The sequence below is a fragment of the Octodon degus genome, unplaced genomic scaffold, assembly GCF_000260255.1.
Source record: "Octodon degus isolate 3935 unplaced genomic scaffold, OctDeg1.0 scaffold00099, whole genome shotgun sequence".
NCBI lineage: Eukaryota > Metazoa > Chordata > Mammalia > Rodentia > Octodontidae > Octodon > Octodon degus.
The window spans coordinates 2,919,915-2,925,997 of record NW_004524675.1 but is presented as its reverse complement, the minus strand read 5'-3'; the positions used below and the strand labels follow the sequence as shown (position 1 = coordinate 2,925,997).

Below are 6,083 nucleotides of genomic sequence, written 5' to 3'. Positions count from 1 at the left end.
TTCTGTCTTCAGTTAAAAATGTAAATGAATCACAATTTGCAATGAATTTCTTAGTGGTCATTTGGATATACATGTCAAGAAATTTCAGACTGTTCAAACTCTTCAGCAGATTAATTCCATTAGTTGGAGTTTATTTGAGAGAAAGATATAGACAATCCTCAAAAAATTATTTTACAAAAATGTATTTTAACTATAAATCAAAGTTTTCATATAAATTGTTCTGAGTGATGATATATAGTGTTACTCGTGATTACCACTGGGTATAGACCTATGAATGATTTATTGTTTTTAGTCAAATTTATTGAAGTTCAATTAACATAAAATAAGAATTCATTTAAATGGCTTTGAACAACTATAACTAATGATAGGAAAATATAGCCCATGTCTGTCTCTCAAAATAGTTTCCTCCACCCCTGTGCCTCTACCCCCTAGAACTGTTTATGCATAGTCTTCATTTGCCTTGATTAAATGCACTGGAAGAAAACTCTGTAGAAATGCATATGTTTGCTTTAATGGAAACCTTCTGACTATTTTCTAAAAGACGTTAACGTGAAAAACAGCAGTTGGACAGCAGTTGTTTATAGATGCTAAAAAGCAGTGTTGTCAGTTTTTAAATTTTAACCATGTTTTGTTCCACAGTGTTACTTCATTACGTTCAGTTCTCACTTTCCCAATGACTGATACACTGAATATCCTTTATGTACTTATATTTAACATCATCTATTCTGTATAAAGTATCTGTCCCAATCCTTTGCACACTTTCTTTATATTGTGCCTTTGTGTCATCTTATAAGTATCCTTTATTAGACACTTCAGAGATATAATCATTTTTTCCTATTGATGGTTGTATTTCTATTTACTGGATAAAGTACATTTTTCTTGAGACACAAGACTTTAATCTTAGTAATGCCCAGCAAATCAATTTGTTCCCTTCATAATTCATGGTTAAGTGCTCTACAATTATTAGTCTAACTCAAGCTCATGAGGATTCTTGTATATTTCCTATTAGTGAACTTTTGTAAGTAGTAAAAGTTTGAGGTTCAGTCTTCAATGTAGTCATCTAATTTTATCATCATTTGCTGAAAGATTTTGCTTCTTGTGGGAATATTTTGGCCCCTTTATTCTGGATGAAACACCCTCTGTCAGGTGCAGGAAACTCCAAACAAGGCTAAGCTCTAGTATTCCTCTTACTGAAATGAGAACACTCCCTGACAGCGGAAGTGGCTCTTTCGCCTAAGCCTTACTACGGGTGTCTTGCTCTCTGAGCTGCGAACACGAGCCTATTTTGCCATCTACAGCTGTCACAGCAGCCCTCCCATCTCCTTCATGAAAGTTTCATAAACATCATCCTTAGATTGTACTGAGCCAAGAACAGAAGGGTCAGATTAGGGGCTGCTTTGGCAAGAGGCACAGCAGAATCATCCTCTGGCTTTCTTTTTTGGGGAGAAGCAGTGGCCTCTTTATTCTCCTGATGTACCCTCAGCGCAGTGGGCATAAATCAAGTAATCTTTTCCTTGGGATTGTGATCTGTGGCTTGGCACTGATGGTCGCTGAGTCTTCTCCATGGTGGCTGCACTCGTGTCATCCACCTTGGGTTGGGGAATCAAGTTAGGGGGTGCACACAGCACTCCTGGGTTCAGCAGGGGAGCTGGTAGGAAACATGTAGGTGGGGCAGGTCCAAGGGGAAGCACCAGAGGTGGGTGCATCTTGCTTGGACACAATGAAAGGAGGCCTCAGGAATGGAGGGGCGCCTGGTGGTGGGCCAGGAGAGAGGCCTGTGGGTGGTCCCAGAGGCCCCAGAGGTGGAGGCCACAGAGGTGGGGCGTTCAGGGGCCCAAGAGGAGGTGGTCCTGGCATGGGATGCGCCTGAATCTGAGAAGGAGGAATGGACTGCAGGGAGGAAGCTGCTGCTCCTCCCTCCCCTTTGCGTTGCTTCTGTGACTACTTCTCAGCTTCAGATCTTCCGAATACTCCTCCTCATCTTCTCTGAAAATTCCTCTGCTTCCTGACCCTCCTCAGGGATCTCGCGACCCATCATTCGCAGCATTATGGCTTGAAGAGGTGTCAGTTCCTTCATGTTCTTCTCTTTTTTTCTTGATTTCCTGGGCATATCTGCAAACCACACACTCAGACCTGCCTTCTTTGCCTCGGTGTTGTCTCACTCATTACCGTCTCGGTGCATAAGCTCATCCACATCCCTTTCTCCATCTGACCTGTCTGTGTCACTGTCATCAGTGCTGTCATTGTGCTTGGCCCGAGCCATGTCCTCAGGATACCCATCATCTTCACTGGTGTTGGAAACATCGTCATCATGACCATGCTGCGCACGATCAGGGCTATGGAACCTGTCTTCGTCTCACCTGTGAGGAGGAAGGTCAAGAGCAAAGCCCACATTACGGCCACACATCTGCAAGACTTGGGGAGGAGGTGGACCAGGTGGAGGGCCTGGAGGCTTCCTGCCAGGGAGCGAAGGTGGAACACCATGCCCCAAAAGAGGAAGGACAGAAACTGCTCCAGTTGGAGGCCCACAGGCTGAGGTCTTCTTTAGGATGGAGGGTGGCTGGGAGCCAGGAAGTGGAATGTCCTGGATTCTGATGCTGGAAGGAGCATGCGGCACATCTGGCAAAGGAATACTCTCTGCTTCTACCCGTGGAGCATTCTTGACAGCATCAAAGTACTGGCTAAGTTGAGCCCTTTTCTGTTCATACTCTACTTCTAGCTTCGCAATTCTATTTTTTTTTTTTTTTTTTTTGAACTGGAGATTAAACTCAGGCCCTTGTGCTTGCCAGGGAAGCACTTATTCTACTGAGCCATCTCCCTGGCTCATCTCAATTCTTTATAAATATCTAGATTATCTTTTTCATAAAGTCATAGCATATGCTCAAAGGTTTCCTGAATCTTTTTAAGTTTATCTTTCCATACTTTCTCATTTAACTGTGGTTGTTGTACTGGATTAAACTCCATTTCATCCAATTTCTCCATGTCCCAGATAATCTGTTTGGGATCTTCCATCTTCAAAACTGCAGCTCAAACTATCATGTGCTGTGTTTTGTTCTTCAGTTCTCTCTTCTGAGCTTCCTTTCGAGCTTGGTCTGTAGGGTTCATAAATTTTCCACTTTTGGGGATGATGTTGATCTCTGCCCCATATTGACAATCTATAACGGTTCACTTATTGTTAAAAAGAGAAAAATAAAAAAAAAACACTCCTGCTGGAATCCCAGAACTGCTAGGGGTGTGGAAGGGACCATTACCAGCCTCCTTTCCTTCTCAGGGGCCTTCACCTCTGGTTTTAGATCAAGCACCCAGTCTCTGCTATCTTGAAACCTCATGGACTTTTTAATTTTAGGAATTTTATTTGTCATCTCTTAATCTCTTGATTATTTTTGTATTTTGTTTTCAATTTTTAAGCATACTTACAGTGTATGTTTATAAAGTCATTTTCTGCTAATCTTTTTACATTACATTTATTTTTTTGGTAATTTTGAGGCAGGGTCTGGTTAGGCAGTCAAAGCTGTCCTTGTACTCATTATATGCCCAGGCTGGCTTTGAATCCATGGGGTTCCTCCTGCTGTAGCCTCCCATGTGCTGGGATTGTAGGAGTCAGCCATCATGCCTGGCAATCCTCTGTCATCTGAACCTTTTCCTATTAACTAATAATTTTTCTCCTGGTTATATGCCATATTTCATGCTTTTATTTATCTCTGATAATTATTAATAATATGTATTTGAGTTTCTTCACTATTCTTTCTTTAGAAAGCTACTGAACATTATTGTGGCAGGCAGAGAAGTAATTTTTGAAATGTTATTCTTTCAAGGCTGATGTAGACTAGCCTTTACTCCAGGGTTTGTCTGTCCATTTCTGTAATCTTTAGAGAATATCCTAGGTATTCTCAGATCTCTAATAAGTTATAGCCCTGATTTACTTTACAGGTATCCCCTGGATCTTAAAACATCTTGCAGTATTTCAGCACACATATGTGTAGTTTAGTTTTTGGCCATAGAATCAAGCCAATTCCATGCACATTATTAAACGTGTCCCCTCTCCCCTATCATTTTTCTTATATTTACTCATTCTGTGAAATTTCACCTCCCTCAATCCCTCACCTCTCTGAAGCTAAAGCTGTCTTTTCAATTAACCTATGCCCTCTTTACATTCCCCTTCCTACATGATAATCTGGAAAACACTGCAAGTCAGAAAGCCACGGTCATTTACAGGGCCCAGCATATTTCTGTTTCCTTCTGATTCACAGGCTTGTGTTCCTAATGTATAATGTTTGAAACCAAATGTGTCACATGATTTGCCAAATTTTGTGGTTGTCTAATATGATGAGAAAGACAAGTCCAACTTTTGTCATGAAAATCAGCCAGAATTGGGAATTATCAAGGATGTTTTTGAGTATGTCTCTTTTCTGAAAATTGGCTATTGTATATACACAAAATGCTGTACTTAAAAATATGCAAGGTCATCCTACAATTATTCCAAGGTAACATTCAAGTTCACATGTTAATAAGATAAAACATCACATAATTTATTGTTACTTTTCTTATCAGGTATTAGCAATTCTGACATTAAGGAAATATATTTTTAAATTTTGCTCAACATCAGTGGGGAATGATTTATCTACACTTACTAAAATAGTTAAAATCATTATTGTCTGCCTTCTCAATGCCATTCGTTTGTTTGTTTGTTTGTATTTTTAGTATAGAGTCTATAGGGTCTCACTCACTACACAGCTTGGACTCGTAATGATCCTCCTGTTTTCAGCCTCCCAAGTGCTAGGATTACCGGCTCTCACCCAGTCTCAGTCACCATCTCAGTCTGTCCCTGGGCGGGACCAGTATGGCATGCTGGGGATCAAAGCCCAGTCACTGTGCCTGCCTAAGCAGGCACTTTAGTCCACTGAACTATGTGGCTGGTGCTCATAATGTCATCCTTTTTTTTTTTTTTTTTTTTTTTGGCAGAACCAGGGATTGAACTCAGGCTCTTGCGCTTGCCAGGGAAGCACTTGTTCCGCTGAGCCATCTCCCCGGCCCCATATAATGCCATTCTTCCTGGCTATAGGACAAGGTTTATTTGTTGAGTGGTGAAAAAAATGCAGGCTGGGCACCCAAGCAGAAAAAGAATGCTGTTTTCAGCCAAATCCCCAGCATACAGAAGAATCATCTCAAAACCGTGCAGTAAGGTTCAGTGCAATTCATAGAGACTGATATCTTATAGACCAGGAAAATCCAAGCTTAACTAGCATAGAAAAAGTAATACATTTTCTTTCTTCTGTAGAAAGCTGCATATAATATATCTTTGAAGACAGTGTTGAGATTATCACCATGTTCTTCTCTAGATAAATATACGGATTCAGTTTCTGGGGCTGTGTCATAGTTTACTGGCAATAAATTCACATGACAGTTAAAAAAATACTACTTATAGAGAAAAAGAAAAAACACCAGCAGTGCATATTTCACACAGTTTTCAGACACACTTTCTCAGTATGTTATACTTTGCAAAATCATATTTCCTGTCCCATAGTGTGTTTCATTTTCCAAGGGTTTTATTTTTCAGAGGTAGAAGAGGCTAAAGATGCAAAACACACATACTGATTTGAAGAGTGGCATTTAATGTCCTAAGGATGACAAATAAATGCACAAGGACTTAATGTTAGCACCCCTATTTCCCTGGCACCCAGTTGCCTAAATTCTGCCTTCATAAACTCAGCTCAATATTTTATTTCTGCACATTGAAGTTTGTCTCAATAAAATTAATCCCTTCAATGAGCTTTCTCAGCAATGATGAGCCAGCAGAACTGTGGTAATTTTGAATTAATAGCTGAAAATGTGGCATCAGCTAGTGCCTGTTTTTAAAGGTGCTAATGTGGTTTCTTAAGTAGTTCTTGGGTAAGTGGCTAAGGTCTGCAAAGTCCCAGTGCCCAAACAGTTCACTATTCATCAAAGCATAGGTCTATTCCCTTATTCTATATAATAACTATTAAATATTTACTATGTGATAACATTGCTTTAATATGTTACATATACTCTTATCTTACTGTCAAAAGAACCCTTTTAAGAAAGCACAAAACTAAATCAGTATG

General features: G+C 40.1%; 1 pseudogene; it reads right to left on the bottom strand.

The window, feature by feature from the left end:
* Positions 1–1,301: 1,301 nt before the first annotated feature.
* LOC101566857 lies at positions 1,302–3,146 on the bottom strand (annotated as a pseudogene).
* Positions 3,147–6,083: the final 2,937 nt, after the last annotated feature.